The following is a 16712-nucleotide window of genomic DNA, read 5'->3' as shown; positions in this document are numbered from 1 at the left end:
ACCGTCCTGGGCGTGTGATGCAAGGCCTCGGGAATGTGTCCGAGTCCAATCCAGGGGCCATCCTCATCATGCTCTGCAGCCCTCTGAGCCCGGGCAGCTGTCACGGTGACTGATGTGTGACACTCTGACCTTTGCTGACACTGTCCTTCCTTCTTGTCTTTCACCCACGGCTGTCCCTGTTTTCCACATCACGCTGGCTGATGGCATAGAGGTCCGTGGAACTGCTTGGAGGAAAATCCCATTCTCTGTTACCCTGGTACTGGCATAGCAATCTACCAGTGGTGTAGGTGATTGATGGGAACTCTCATTCCAGTAAAACACTGCCTGCTGCCCTGCAAGGGTCCCTCCCCACACCAGCCATTCTCCTGGTTCATTAAAAGGAGGGCCAGACTCTTCAGAATCTATTCCCCACTGTGGAGGAAGCTCCCATATAACTTGTGAGGCAGGTTCATAACCAATACTTCATCTGTTTCTCATGACAGCCCTCTGGGGAAGCCAAGTAAAGGTATTATTTCCTTTTCACTGGTGAAGGCACTGACGTTCCTAGTGGTCTCCTGAATTATCCCAAGCGACATGGTAAAGTAAGTGGCAACCAGAATTAGAACTCTAGTCAAATGAAAACCAGCCTATTGACTATCACTATGCTGGCTCTCAATTCCACAGATGTATTTCTATGGCTCCTACTGCTTAGCAATCTGCTCTTCCCTAATTTGTATTTGTTCCAGAAGGGCTACGATCAAGAAGAGCTCTCTCCTGTACTCACCATATTTCATGAAATTGAAGAAAGGAAGTACACGATTCGAATGGATAATAATCTGAGGTACTTCAAGAATCAGTTTGTACGTCACGTCATCTTCAGGAAGATATAACCAACAGTCTGGGATTGCCCCGCTCTCCTCTTTATTCTCTGACAGCACCCTGCTCACATATTTACAATGCATGTAAATCACCTATTTATACATTTGTTTTTCCCCGTAGACCCTTGAGTTGAGGGACCATGTCTTATTCATCTTTGTATTTTGTGGTGCCTGAACATGGCAAACACAAATGCTTGATTGCATGATTGATCGAATATAAAATAATGAAGTTAATGGTATTGAGAGTCAAAAGGTGTCTAGAGCTGATATACCTTGACCCTCATTTGACCTAGGAGGACACTAAAGAGGACACATTCAAGGTCAGAAAGGGTAACATTCTGGAACAGGATCCTTCTCCAAAGGCTGGTCTGTGCTACTCAGTTCTGGGTTTCTATTTTATTATGCAAGTTCTCTATCTTTTCAAATCACCCTGTTCAGTTATAGCTAAAGTTAATAAAGGATGCCCCAATCTACATTGCTGGGCGAGTCTTCCCCTCCAGAAGTACTTCTGAACATTCTTCTATTTTCTATTATTCAGACTGCAGCCGTCACCAGCTCTTTGGTTCACTCTCTGCAGTCTCACAGCTTCTTTGGTGAGCTACTTGTCCTTGCTTCTTACTGATTTCCCTAAGCATGGGCGCCTCTTCTGCCACTCCTTAAACATTGAGCATGAGGCCTGAAAACTTCAATCAAAAACATGAAGAGAGCAAGAGGGAATTGCCAAGCCAGAAGGGGAAAACTAAATATTGGCTATTAGACAGCAATGCTTCCTGGAGCCTGCCCACTAAATCGCATCACAAGGGTGCTGGGGTGGCCTGTGTACCCCTTCCGCCTCTGGCCTCCCAACACGCTACATGGGTCTACACTTCTTCAGAGCTGCTTCTACCAGAGCCTTTGCTAGGTCGCAGTCTCTTACTCCCAACTCTGGTCTTTAGTCCTGCAAGAAAAAATCTGAAAGGATCTTTCAATATAGAAAGGAAAAATCTTTGAGAAGATATGGCTCACTCCCTACTTTGATGATTCATTAAGCAGAATCTGTCAAGGCAGGTCTGAGGAATTTGCATTTTCCCTTCACAGGTACTGGCTACCCAAAGACCAAGTATAGGTACTTATGTGCATAACCAGAACATTCCACAGAGTGAACTCTCCTAGAAGAGAAAGCAATGTGCCTCAAAGGAAATTCTTACTTCTTTATTAAACCATAGGAAGCTAAGACAAGCTATTTTGTTCCGGTTTCTATCAGTCCAATGTGCAGGTGTTCAGCCCTAGAGCACTTTTCCTAAAACTTGGGAGCTATCTGATCAGGTACGAATAGTCAATGGCAAATATTTAGGATCTGTGTGTATTATTAACAATCATTAACATTTATTGAGTGGGTACTATATGCCAGGGACTGTGTTTAGCATTTTACATGCATTCTCTTATTTAATCCTTCTAAAATCCTATAAAAAGGCACAATGATGCATTCTGGGTGTGGTTTAGGGTGCGGTTGGTTCGTTGCCCAAATCCTACCATTCATCCCTCCTCTTCTCCAGCGTTCCTAGCCAAAGAGCATATTCACCAAAGGATCAGTAGCCAAATGGGAAAGAAAGTGCTGATGTTATTAATGTCTGGGAAAGCCCACAAAGGAGAGCACAACTTAGGCCTGAGGCTTAGGAGAAGCAGTCCCAGCGTCCACTCTTCCAGCCCTCAGCTTGCATAGAGGCTAGGAAAAACCACAGAACATGGTCAGCTTCCTAAAGGGATACCCAGAGTAAAAAAAAAAATGGGTCATGGAATCTAACTTTAAGACACCATTGTTTCTCACAGTGACCCTCTTGGGTTCTAGCCGATTAGATTAATGAGTCCTGCTCCCTCGGAGGGATGCAATGAGGTCAGAGAGTGGAGTGTGATGTAAGGGGGGAAGTTGAGGTCTCAAGGGGCTCCAGAGGTCTGGAATCTTCTTGTACTAAATTCATGTTGGCTTTTATGCCAAGGTACAGAGAATCTCTCTCTTACTATTTCTCTGAGATGAGCTCTAAGGACGTTCCATGGTGTCTTTAAGCAATTTAGAAAAATCTGTTCCTTCAGTTTCTGTTTGCAGAGCCAGACACTGCCTGTGGGACAGGTGAGGGGGACCATGCCTGAGGAAGTGTGCTACTCAGCCACCCCCTTCTGTTTTGGTGTCTGATATTTTGCACCAAATGCCCTTGTAATTTATTTCTTGTGCCCAACCCCAAGATTTCAAGATTTACAAGACATTTCTGAATCCCAAGAACAGACCAGCTTTAATTCAACTGGAAAGGCTCATTAAGTATTGAAAACAGTTTCACTTTAGAGAGAGCTACATGTGTCTGATTATTAATATGCAAGAAGGGGAAAATAAATGCAAAGCAAACACATTGTTACTGGTCCTACAAGTGCTACCAAGTCCCCTGTACATCATGCCGTGGGAGCATATGAATGAAAGGCAGCCATAGGCAAAAACACTTCTCTCACATATTTGCTGAGGATTGGACTTTTGACTTACAAGTCTGCAATTCATTGCTCTCTAGTCTCTATCACTCGGCTGTGTCTTCTGTCCTTATAATGTTGACTTGCTTAGGGTGTCTCACTGGACATCCTCCTGGTGCATCCTTCCCCCAAACACACAATCAGCTCTTTCCCTTGTGGTCACCCATACTTCTGACTTAGAGATGTCTTCTATCAGTTTCAGCTTCATGAAATGGACTCAATTCCTCATAGCCCTCTAGCAGGGGAAGGAGTATTATACAATTCTGGTGTTTGAAAGTTCTAATTTGCAACTGATTCAAAAACAAAGTGAGAAAACAAAATTAACAACCCAGATTTTTGGTATATCAGAACAGCATGACTTAGAAAAGAAAATAGTCCTTTAATAATTCCTTCCGGTCTTCTCTTGCTAAGCACTTAGTACATGCAAGTTTTCACCATATAATGGTAATGGTGACTCCATACAGCTGGATAAGATGCAGAACTTCAAAGAGTACTAATAAGGAAATACACATGTACTGAATGCTATCCAAGATAATTTATTTGGATACATAACATGTACATTAACATGGATGACTATAATCGAAGGCAGTATGATGTAAGGGCCATAAAAAGATATAAGAAGTTTGCTTTCCAGCAGAGGCAATCAGGAAGGGTCTAGGAAATTTCTGTTACATTTTGATATGATTGGGGAATAGTGTTATTTAAAAATGGGATATTTTTGCAAGGACTCAAGTCCTTGCAAGCAGAGTTGAATTCGGTATTCATTTTGACCCGAATATGGAATTTGTTTAGAGAAAAAGTGAGTATAAGCATAGGCATACACTCAGAGTCTAGAAATGGAGAGCTTGGTTGCTGATGTCAAAAATTTCAAATTCCATTTCAGAGGTGGTGAAAAATCTTGGAAGTGTTCCCATCAGGGGAACCCTGTGATTAGAAAATGATAGAGATTCTCAAGAACCTATCAGCAGTGTGGAAAATAGAATGAGGCAGACAAGGAAAGAAGTGGGGAGAGCAGCTGGAATTCTCTTTGAACATCCTGGAATTCATGTGGGCATGTACCAATAAAACAAACAAAAAAACCCCAACAGCTTTCTGGGGGTAAACTTTTATAATGAGTAACATCTACTTCTTGTTTTCTTCTTATAAAATTCATTTTATTTCATTGCAGAAAGTTAGAAAAATACTGAAGAAAATAAAATGAATTGATGACTTCCCAATTAAGAACATAGTAGCTTCTATTTGTATCTATTTACTTCTAATTTTTAATCCGTGTAATTAAATTTTTTAGGGTTAAGATTATAACACACATTTAAGTGTTTTTTTTAAAAAAATTATTGTCATAAACATTTTCCACATATGTTCATTATTCTCTTTATGTTATTTAAAGATTTTATTTATTTATTTATTATTTAGAGAATGGGGGTTGGGGGGAGGCAGAGGGAAAGGAAGAGATCGAATCTCAAGCAGACGCTGTGCTGAGCAGGGAGCCTGACGCAGGGCTCAATCCCGTGACCCCGAGATCATAACCTGAGCCAAAACCAAGAGTGACACTTAACCAACTGAGTCACCCAGGTGCCCCATATTCATTATTATCTTATTTATCTTTTAGAAAAATGATAGAAAATTGAATAGAAAAAATTTTAAGTGATTATAACTGTCAATCATGTTAAAAATGAAAATATAAAGGCATGAGAAAAAAATGCAGTTATAATACCATCATTTAGAGATAAGCACCAGTGAATATCCTTGAAGTATATTTTAAGCATAAAAGGGCATTAAAAATTGATACAGTATTGTATAACATGCTTTATAACTTTATTTGCTAAAACCATTTAGAAGTGTTTTAACTGTTGCATAATATCATATAGATATACAATCACTTATTCATACCTGACAGTAACTATAATAAGTTATTTTGGTTCAGAGGCAAAACTATACTCAAAGCAGACTATTTCTTTTTATTATTTTTTTAAAGATTTTATTTATTCGACAGAGATAGAGACAGCCAGCGAGAGAGGGAACACAGGCAGGGGGAGTGGGAGAGGAAGAAGCAGGCTCATAGCGGAGGAGCCTGATGTGGGGGCTCGATCCCATAAGGCCGGGATCACGCCCTGAGCCGAAGGCAGACGCTTAACCGCTGTGCCACCCAGGCGCCCCACAAAGCAGACTATTTCTTAATGCTTGCATTACCAATCAAGAAAGAAAGTCATCAAGCAAAGAAATTAGAAAGACACTAATAAAATGAATTTTAAAAAAGTAGCAGAAAGGATTAAATGAAGGTAAAATCAATGACTAATGGATTGGGAAACAGAAAAACAAGACAATAAATAAATAGAGTTGGTAACACTGCTCTTTGAAATGAACAACTTTTGGGCTTCAGTCTTAGACTCCAGCTCCATTGACAACTATCGTGGGGGAACATTCTCAGTTGGCCTTAATTTCTGTCTTCCCTTACTTGACTCTATATCAGTGATTTGATTTTTTAATAATCCACAAATATGCAAGTCATCTTGGAGATTAAATAAATATAATGAGCTTTTGCAAAATTAGAATGTTACTATTTCAACTTAAAAATATTTTAGACTAAAATACATCTTAGATAAGTCAGATCTCACATATATGAATGATACATCTTAAAATCCCAAGAATACATTCCGGAGTTACAGGCTCTTGAACAGGCTTTAAGTTTGGGGAAAGGTCTTAATTTCCTTCTTAGATTACTTCCATGAGGAACAAAGTCAAAAGATGAATAGTCTTGTTTCAAAAGGGAGGCAGTGGAAAGAGTAGCTTAGACAAGACATCGTAACACAGGTCCAGTGTCAAACTCTAACGTCAAACTCCTGCTTTCATATTGTTTCTCCACCACTTACTGCCCGATGGACTTGGGTGAGCTAATCTCTCTGCACCTGTTTCTTCAACTGTAACATGAAACACTGAGGATGCTGTGCTTCCAAAAGACTCTGAGAGACAGGAAGAGAAAGTACCATTTGAAAAACACTTCCCAGCAAACACTTTTAATGATTTTACAGTCCAAGAATTTCATCTTTTCTTCATATCCCTAAAAAAAATCTTTATAAGCCTAGCTTACTGAAACTATAAAATTAGTTTTGGATGGGACACCAAGAATCAGCAGAATTCTAAAAGTACATTTGGAACCATGAAAGTGGTCCATTGTTATGATGTGAATTCTTGTCTCTTAATGTTTGTGGTTTCATGATATTTTTCTACAACCTGACTCGAATCTTCTTTTTTGAGATTATACTTTGAGATCTGGAATTTTTCTATGAGGAAAATCCAGCTGTGCCTAAGTCTTTCTTATGTTTAACTGCAAAAAAACTCATTTGTTCAGTCATTAGGATGTGGTTTCTGACCTTGGGGCTTTTACAATTTATAACCAGGGAATGCAATACAAAGCATAAAAAAAAAAAAAATAGGCCCATTCAGAAAAAGGCTTCATCTGAATCGAAGCTAGGATGCCTCTTTGGGAAAGCGATAATTGAGCTGTGCCTTGACGAATGTAGTATGGTAGGAGTTTTTTGGGATGGGGAGGGTGTTCCAGCTTGAAGTGAGGTAGATCTGAAAAGCCTCATTTCATTATTCTAGGCAGTGAGGATAAATTATTTTAGATTCATATGAAAACTTGTGACACATGATACAAACCATGTTTTGGAATATTATTTTGGCCCCAAAGTGAGAGATAAGAGGCAGAAACATCATGGTTGCTCTTGTGCCCTCTTTGCTTGGGCAGAGGTGGGAGGGCCTAGGCACCAGTGATGTATAGGGGAACTGAGAGGCCTGTGAGCCTCTCTGTGTGTAACAAATGCTACCAAAAGAAAGCTTTCTCTTTCATTAATGCCATCTCAAAGATGTGAAACACAGTTTGTTGGCATTAATTTGCCTTTATTTACCTTCTCTAAAATAGCTGGCAGTTCCCTACAAATGATAACTACTTGGCATGTTAAATTGCTGAGACTTTTTCTTCCCTCGGTGGGTAAATAGGCATGCCTGAATAAATCTGGAAAGTCTTGCTGTGTGACTGCAAGAATTCTTTCCACAAAAGCCTTAGACTGAGCCATGTCCTTGTGTCTTTGTAATTGTTATTGTTGTTGTAATACACTAAAAATGTGGTGCTCACTATGGAACACACCCAACCCTCTGCCTGGATGTGAGTTCATGCAAGAAAACATCACTACCTATCCTTACAGAAAGACTGCAGCTCTATTTTGCTCCAAGATTGGAAGACAACTAATGCTTGAACAATTTAGACAAAATGGCTATTTTTAACCATGGTATCAGTACAGAGGTTTCTTTTTTTTTAGTCTTTTACAAGAAAATGGTTGTAGTTTATTTTAGGAGTAATCAGTTTTATCATGGGTAGTACAATGTTTCTGAGTACAAATTAGTTATTTTTGAAGTGAAAGCTATGCTCTTTTGTGAGCTTTCTTTCTGTGCCAACCCCTAGTACTGGGTAGTATTTGGCAATTGATTTTGCTACATCTCTCTTAGATCTAAATTTATACATGAGAAAAATAAAGATAAAATAGAAATATCTATTCATTCATTCATTCATTCATTCATTCCAAAAGACATTTAATGCCTACCTCCTATGTTCTAGGCATTGTACTAAATGCCAGGTGTGGAGTTAACATGGCCCTTGCCCTCCAGAGGCTTACATTTTCATAGGAGTCTAAGCTATGTACAAAAATATCTCTATTATTATTTACAATACTATGTGTGTCTATAAGGAAAATACTGGAGCACAGAGAATGTTTATTCCATTAGAAGAAAACAAAAAATATTCACAGAGAATATGATGTTTTAGATGGATCTAAGGAATAAGAGGGAAGATGGAAAGAACATTCTAGAATGAGGAAAGAGCATGTGCAAAGAAGTGAAAGTGCAAAGTGTCTTGGGAAGAGAGCATGGGCAAGTAGAAAAAGCATAGAGAGACAGATTATGTCTGAGCCCTGCTCACCGCTCTGAAAACTGAGGAACCTTGGGCAAGTTAGTCGATCTCTCTTGAAAACTGAGAGACTAATACCTGTCTTGAAGTATATTCTTCGATTAAATGAGATAATGTATGTAAAACACCTGGCACCTTGAACATGCTCAGTAAATATAGCCTGATGTTATTCAAGAGGAATACATGTTTCCTTGAGGTAGAACATAGAGTGTCTGGGTAAGAATGGAGAGGGTACTGAGATCGAAAAGATAGGTTGGGACCAAATCATGTGAAAGTAAAGCTAAGTAATTTAGATTTTATTCTGAGGGCAATCAGGAGCCATTGACTTTTTAAGCAGGTCTTGGCTATGGTCAGATTTTTGTTCTAGAAAGGTCAACCTGGGACAGGGATGAGAATAGACAGAGGAAGAGGGAAGCTAAGCATAGACTGGAAAGCTATTGCAGTGACTCAGGTCAGAGAGGCTGAGGATTTGAACTCTCATTGGCTGTGTGGTAGAGGGAAGGAGTGGACCCCCAGAAGAAATGTAATGCACAAGCATACACCAAATTGGCAGGGTTTGGGGACTACTACTATGTGTGAAAGTGAAAAATCCTAAATTATCTCTCAGCGAAACACTAAGGAGTACAGGAGGCTTGGTATTTTCTTCTGCAGTAGCACAAATACATCTGCTTACTCGTCCAGCTGCTTGGAGTTGGAAGAAGCTAAACCCACGTTGAGAGGAACATGACTATTTTCTGCTGCTAAGTCATTCCTCAGCACATGGGAGTATAGAAGGAATTTAATTGTGCCATCTCCTAAACCTTTGGGTGTTTATCGACAGATCCTTGACTTAGTGTGAGGGGGGTTGAATCATCTAGTAGATTCCACCCTCATTTTACAGATAAAGACACTGAACTCAGAAACAGGAAGTGACTTATCTCAGAATCAGAGGATGTGCAAAACACTAGAGGCAGAATTCAAACCCAGGATTTTCATTCATCGCCTGTTGCACTCTTTTTACATCCTTGTGAGAAATTGCTGAAAACGCAGGCAGACATCACTAATAGCTATGGGGTGGGCATTTACTTTGTCTACCTCCATCTGCACAGAAATGCAGTGAATCGTTTGACTTTCCTTTTAAAACTTAAATGCTAGCTGAAGGTCAATCAAATGGAGCTAAAATACCTTGTAGTTTCTATGCAAATTAATAGTAAAAATTAGTTGATTTATATCATAAAATATTTTTTAAAAACTACAAGGGCACATTGCTGGAGTAAAGTCAGGCAAAATAATTTTTAGTTTTCTTAGCTCTGATTACAAATCCATGGGGGTTTGCTTACAAAACAATGGACGACAGGCTAACAATTAGAATTAACCCAAGAATCATTCCTAATGGAAAATGTTAATTCCACCAAATTTGGAGTATTTTAGCAACAGAATTATTATTAAAACACGTTTAAGGTTAAAATTCTCTCTCCTTTATAGACATTCACCATTAACCCTTTTTTTCTTGGGAATACAATCTTGTATATTCTAAATCATTGATACTTATCCTTTTAAGGGCCATTTAAACAATCAATTTAGATATAACCATTTTACCTATTTCCCTTCCATCTTAAACAGTATATTTGGGAACAATTCAAGAATAACTGCGTTGGAATCATCATAAGGAGTAAGAATCACAGAATTTTACGTCTGGAAGTGTCTTTGGATAGGATCTGCTGTTTTTGATCCCCCGTGTGATGAAATATCTAGAGTGTGGTCATGAGATCTTCCAGTGGGATAGGTAGACTGAATGCAAACCTACTGGGGACCCCTGGTTTAAAGGTGGAGCTAGATATTTTATCCTCAGGGACCTAAGAGTATTTAATGTAGAAGGAAGTTTTAAAAATGGGCAAGGGGCACTGGGATGGCTCAGTTGGTTCAACACTGGACTCTGGATTTTGGCTCAGGTCATGATCTCAGGGCCCTGGGATGGAGAGACCCACATCCTTGGACTACCAGCTCAGCAGGGAGTTTGCTTGTCTCCCTCTCCCTCTGCCCCTTCCCCCTCTCACATGTGCACATGCGCTTGCATGCTTTCTCTCACTCTCTCTGAAATAAATAAATAAATATTTAAAAAATAAAAAAATAAAATGGGCCAGATGCAAAGTGCAATAAACATCGCTGTCTGGGCCAGAGAAGAAACCAATGGATTGGGGGAAAAATGATCTGGGTTTGAATTGCAGTGTTTCACTGGCCTCGAGTGAGTCTCTCTGTCCCTGTTGGAGGTGGTGGCTTTTTGCTTCACTTACCTCATTTGTAACCAGTTGATCACTATGAATGTCCCTTGAAGTTCTGACCTATGATCGTGTGGTTCTTCCATTGAGGATGAATTACTTGAAGCAGAATTTAAAATAGGCTGAATTATGAGTGACCCAATGTCACTCAGAAAATCAAACATTCAAATCCACTCTCATTTCAATCTGGCTTTTTTTTTTTTTCATTTTTAAAAAGTGACATTTAACGAGTACTTACTAAGAACCAGAGTATGTGCGAAGCACATTATTAAATGTGTTCACTCATTAAATCTTTCAACTCCATGAAGTAGGTACTATTTGGTCTTAGCAACTTCTTCACATCATAGGATATTTTTGTCTTGTATCTAATAGGAAACTTAAGCAGCCTTGCTAGTGTTACTGTAGGCAGGATGTGAATCCAAGACAGCCATCTGAAAGCATTACCAGAGCATCTCTCTTGACGGGAGAAACCCCATTGGCCACACATGTTTTTGCCCTGACCAATGATACAACCTCCTGCCCAAAGTTACCAGTATCACTAGGTTGGCAACAAGTCTTTGGAAGTTTACATCATCCCTATATTTTTGAAGTTACTAAATGTGAAAAATATCATGACCTCAGTGTTCCCTTGCTGAGCCAGATTCATAACATTACCACCACCTGCTCTTCCAAAGGTTTCCATTTAATGCAGGTTTAAAAATAAGGACTCTGAACTCTCTCTTGCTTTCTTTAGAGAAAAGGTGTAATTCTGGTTGGAGTGTTTAAGAAATTCCAGCGTGATGCAGTGGAAAGAACTTGTCTCAGCTCTGCCACATGACCTTGGGCAAGTCAACCTCACCGACTTTCAATTTTGTCCATCTCTGTAACAGAGCGATTGAAGAAAACAATTTGGTTGGAGGATAAGGGATCTGAATTGGATTCCATATAAGTTTATTGGCCTTTGAAATCCACACAAAAACTTTAAAAACTAAAATGTACAGTAGTTGGTAAAACATGTCCTGGCTACTGAAATGCTGAAAGAAATCTTTTAACTCCTTTTTGTATCTTCTTCCCTTCTTCCCTTCCTTCTATTTTTTCCCCCTATTTTCCATCCAGACAGTACTTGAGGAGCTAGGGATGCTGTTCTGAATGAAATAGGCAAGGCTTCTTCTGTTATGGAGCACACATTCTTCATCTCTGAGATGCAGCATTATGGGCAAAGAAATCATCAGGAGTCCCAAGGGCATGTAGGACTAAAGAGGAGAGAATCTGGTGATCCTTTTATCTGTACTTTTCCAGATAAAGGTTTTGCTTTGATTCCTACATCTTATGTTTTATTTTAAATAAGTGAAAGCACTTCCCTTGCATCCTCACCATCCTGGTCCCTTTTCTAAACAGGTAATCTAGTTCAGTTGCTTTCAAACATGTGGTCCTCAGGCCAGGAGCATCAGCAACATCTGGGAATTGTTAGAAATGCAAATACACCAGCCAGGCCTTCTGAATGTGGCAGTCTTGGGGTAGGGCCCAGAAATTTCTGTTTAACAAGTCCCACCAGATGATTCTCAAATGGGTCCAAAATGAGGAACTCAGAAGAGTCCCACACTTCCCCTGAGTGACACAGAGCAAGAACTCCTGCTCCACCTGTGGGCTGGAGGTCATTGTAGGTTTAGAAGCCAGTTCTCTTGGCTTCTAGGTCACAACTCTTTACATCATATCATGCTCTGAACATCAGTCCCAGTAAATAATCACAATGCTAAAGATCACTGCTCACATTGTCTTTCCTTTAGTTTTGTAGGTTTGCCAAACTGAAAAGGAAATAGTGGTTGGTAATTTCACATCTAGAAGTAAAACTTAATCAGTCAAGTACGCACAAATCTGGGCACATAGATAGTCATTGAGACATCATTTGTGACAGAAACTTAAAATATACTGGAACAACGGAAATGACCAGTGGAGAAACTGAATAAATAATTTTATAATCTATCTAAACATTCTGATACAGCACAGCCATCAAAACTTACATTTTCCGATAATACACACTGATAAGGAAAAATACATGCTATCAAAGTGCAAAAGCAGAATAAAAACCTGGATGTTTACAATAATCCTGATGTTTTAAACAAATAGGACTGGACATTGTATTAGTAGACTGTATGAATATAGAAAAAAACAGAAGGACATTTACACACGTTTTAGAGGTATTAGTCACTGAGTAACAGTATAGTGGTGTCTTTTTCTTTTTGGTTTTTGTTCTGCTCAACATTTCTATTATGGAAAAAATAAAAGCTCATGAGTGGTTATCCCATTAACCATACTCATACGGGTTTCTTATTGCAATATTAGCATGACACTTCTGGATAAACTCAGACAACTGGACCTGTCTATGTTCTTGCGTCCTCCGTTCTTATCCAGGATATTAATCCATGAGCGAGAGGTGATTAATCAGTGTAAAGAACTCTGTCAGTATTAAGAGCCATTATTAAATATCATAATCAACAATGAAATTTTTAGTTTCTAGTCATATGTCTGAGCAATATTAAATGCCAAAGGAGACGGAAGTCAGAACTTCATTTTCCACCCAAGTTGCCGTGCTTTTGCATATTTGTTCTTCATCCATACAACAGTGTGACAGACAACTATTTTAGGAATTATCAAGAGCTTTCCTGGGGCACCTGGGTGGGTCAGTCGGTTAAGCGTCTGTCTTCAGCTCGGGTCATGATCCCAGAGTGCCAGGATTCCCAGGATCGAGTCCTGAATCTGGCTCCCTGCTCAGAAGGGAGACTGCTTCTCTCTCTGCTCCTCCCCCCTACTTGTGTTTTCTATCTCATTCTCTCTGTCAAGTAAATAAATAAAATCTTAAATTAAAAAAAGAGCTTTCCTCTTATGATCCTCTAATCAAGTTATTTATTTTTTTTTCAACATGGCTTAGCCAAAGTTAAGAGGAATGTTTTGTTTTCATAACTTTCAAGGAATGCTATGTAAAAATTGTTCAATATCATATAATAAGAATTAGAATAATAGTAATAATAAGCATTATTACCAGGAGAAATGCTAACGTCTAAGCTACACTTCACTCATACCCTTATAAATCTCGTTAAAGGGATGGAGAAAAAGATGACAACTATGGGGTACTGGAAGTATCATTAAATTCAAAATACATTTATCGAGAGACAGGATTAACTGAGAATTCACAAGGAGACATGAGTGTGGGTCCAGTTCAGCACCGATGCCTGACTGGCCCCGAAGCACCAAATTCTAGGGACTCTTCTCCAATGCCTGAGATTTATGGGCCTGAAGAAAATTATGCATCCTTGCAAATGTCATTTGCTGAGACACCCCACTCAGGGACTATCTCTCTTCTTCCTTCTCCATGGATCTGCTTATTCAGGGCAGCCCTGATTCTTCCACCAGTCCCAGAGTAAAGCTACTACCCACTTCTATAGGGGAGAGCATGGTGAAAAAGGAAGATATGGCCCAGGGCAAGAAAGAGAAGATCAGAACTCTTTTTTCATGGGGCATCTGGATGGCTCAGTCGGTTAAGCATCTGCCTTTGGCTCAGGTCATGATTCCAGGGTCCTGGGATCGAGTACCCTCATCAGGCTCCCTGCTCAGTGGTAAGTCTGCTTCTCCCTCTCCCTCTGTCCCACCTCCCACCCCTGCTTGTGTTTTCTCTCCCTCCCTCTCTCTCAAATAAATTAATAAAATATATTTTTTTAAAGTGTTCTCTCAAACCCAGCTATGTGTCCTCAATAACAGATTTCAGAGACAGAAATACCTCAGTCTCCAGAAGATGCAAGAACTTCCCAACATTCTGAACCTTAACTATATGAAGGTTAAGACCTGGTTCTAGAACCAGAGAATAAAATGTTAAGAGGTAGCAGAAAAACAACTGGCCAAAGAATAGCAAGACTGTGACTCAGAACAGCTCAGCAACTACAGAATACCCAGGCTTCTATTCTTCTCACCAGGATGCCTGATGAACACTTCTGGAAACCTTCCAGTATGGAGCAACCAGACCTGGAACAGCCAGTCTTGGAGCAACCATTCCTGGAACAGTCAGACCTGCTGCCCCCAAGCCTAGAACAATCAGACCTGGAACAATCCGCTCCACAACCGTGGACAGGAATCCCTGCAGCGCCAGACCCTGTTCCAGCAAAATTCTGTCAGCGATTTGGAGTCCATCTTAGAAACTGCTGGGGACAGCCTTAGTATAATAAAGTAATCCACTAAGTATTTCAGTATCCCGCAAATAATGGATTTATTCCCAGATTACTCTGTGAACCTATAGCCTGAAGATGTGTGAAGATGAGTATATTATTCAATCTCAATTTGGGCAGTGGCTGTATTACTTCTAGGATTTGTCTTTTAGGGTCTCATATCTCTGCCTTGATATTCTGTTTCTTGTTATGCTTATTGTGTCCATTGAGGGGGTAAGTTTGGAGTCTAATAAAAGAGGTTTCGTTAGCATTGGCTGCTACGGACAACATGATAAAAGAGGTTTCTGGCTAGAGGTAATTAGATATAATATTAATTTAGATATCTTTAGGTTTTAAATCTAACCTCAAGACTAGGAAGTAAAAATACAAAGATGTGTTTTGAAGGATTATTTATATTTTCTGAGATTGTGAGGCTTTACTTGTTAATAACCTCAATTGTTAAAGTGTTCGACTACAATGTGCTTCATTGATTTCCTCTGCCCCCGTGCTGTTTTACTACAACTGCTCGTTTGTACATTATTCTAGTATTTGTAGAAAGATGTTTTGTATTTTAATGTATAATAGTACCAGTTTGGCGGGTTGGTTTATAGGTTTATACAAATAAATAAAATACCCACTTCAAAAATATTTATTGAGTACGTGCTATGTGCCAGGCACTAAGCTAAGCATAGTTATAAAATCACATCAAGAAGATTATAGTATAGTCTAACAGAACTTATAAAACATTATTAGACATTGGAGCTCAAATGAAAGTAAAAAAAGAGATTAGATAAGAAGAGAACTATAGGTCAGCCCATCAAGACTTGAAGTTTTTTTGGAATTCAGTGTTGAGGAGATGATGAAGAGGAAGTCTATAAAAGAAGCATAAGCAAGGATTTGAGGCAGAAAATGATGCCACATACATGGGAAATACAAGTAGTTTTCTTTTGTTAGAGAATACATCTCCCTTAGAGTGCCATTTTGAGGTTTACCGATCTAGAACAGCATATAGTAAACCCTCAGGAAACTCTTTTGATTGCTACCCTTGGAATAAGTCTGTTTTCAGAAAGAAGAGGAAGAAACTTTGGCTGCCCTGAGGACAGCTTCTACCCATCCACACATTTTCCCAAACCCCAAAGCAACTAACCAACCAAACCAAAATCCAAATGTGAAGAAATCTTTAAAACAAATGCAGTTTTAGACTACATTCTCTTGAAGAGGACTTTGAGAAATTACCATAGTCCATCACTCTCTCACTCTCTGTTTTTCCATGTCCTCCTTCTCTCTATGATATGGCTTATCCTCACAGAAGAGTGAGCAGGGACTGCAGTCAGCTTCCCCCTGCGGAGTAGGATCTCTCTAGGAAACATTCTCACAGCACTCTGGTGAATAAAAGTATCCATCTTCTCTAGGAAAGAATCAGAAAGAGAGGTAGGAGACGGAAAAAAGGGAGTGAACAACAGCTCCTCCCAGGATGCACTACACAGGGTCCGCGGGCTTACAGTGTGTCACTCACTCAGTCCTTCCATCATGTGGTGGCTGGTAGGGCCGAGACCCAAACTCACCACGGCTTCTTCCAGAACACTTCTTTATTTTTTTTTTTTCTTCCTAATATCAGTCTGCCTCGTAAACCAGGAGAGAGCAGTGTTAAAGGAACTAAATGAAAATTAAGAGTTTGGGGGTGGAGAACTTGAAAGGAAAATGCTGTGAAGGAAAAAAAGAATTTGCAAACTGCTTTGTTTTTTTTAAGTTGTGAAATATACTGATAGGTGATAATTTGTAACCTTCCAAAGAACAGTGATAAAGAAGGAAGGATATAGAGAAACCAAGCAAAGGAGCCAAGGATTATAGTTCTGATGGCTTTTGCAGGAGTTTTGACCCTAAGGAGAGATTGGTTTGGCCGCACAGCGGCTCTGAAAGGAAAGTTCAGCATCACTGTTTTCAGATGGGAAAGATGGGCTCCCTT

At 39.6% G+C, this 16712-nt stretch overlaps 1 pseudogene; it reads left to right on the top strand.

Annotated features, from left to right (window-relative positions):
• Nucleotides 1-573: 573 nt before the first annotated feature.
• Nucleotides 574-14827, top strand: LOC100484419 (annotated as a pseudogene).
• Nucleotides 14828-16712: the final 1885 nt, after the last annotated feature.

The sequence above is a fragment of the Ailuropoda melanoleuca genome, chromosome 1, assembly GCF_002007445.2.
Source record: "Ailuropoda melanoleuca isolate Jingjing chromosome 1, ASM200744v2, whole genome shotgun sequence".
In the NCBI taxonomy this organism is placed as follows: domain Eukaryota; kingdom Metazoa; phylum Chordata; class Mammalia; order Carnivora; family Ursidae; genus Ailuropoda; species Ailuropoda melanoleuca.
This window is presented reverse-complemented; position numbering and strand designations above follow the sequence as displayed.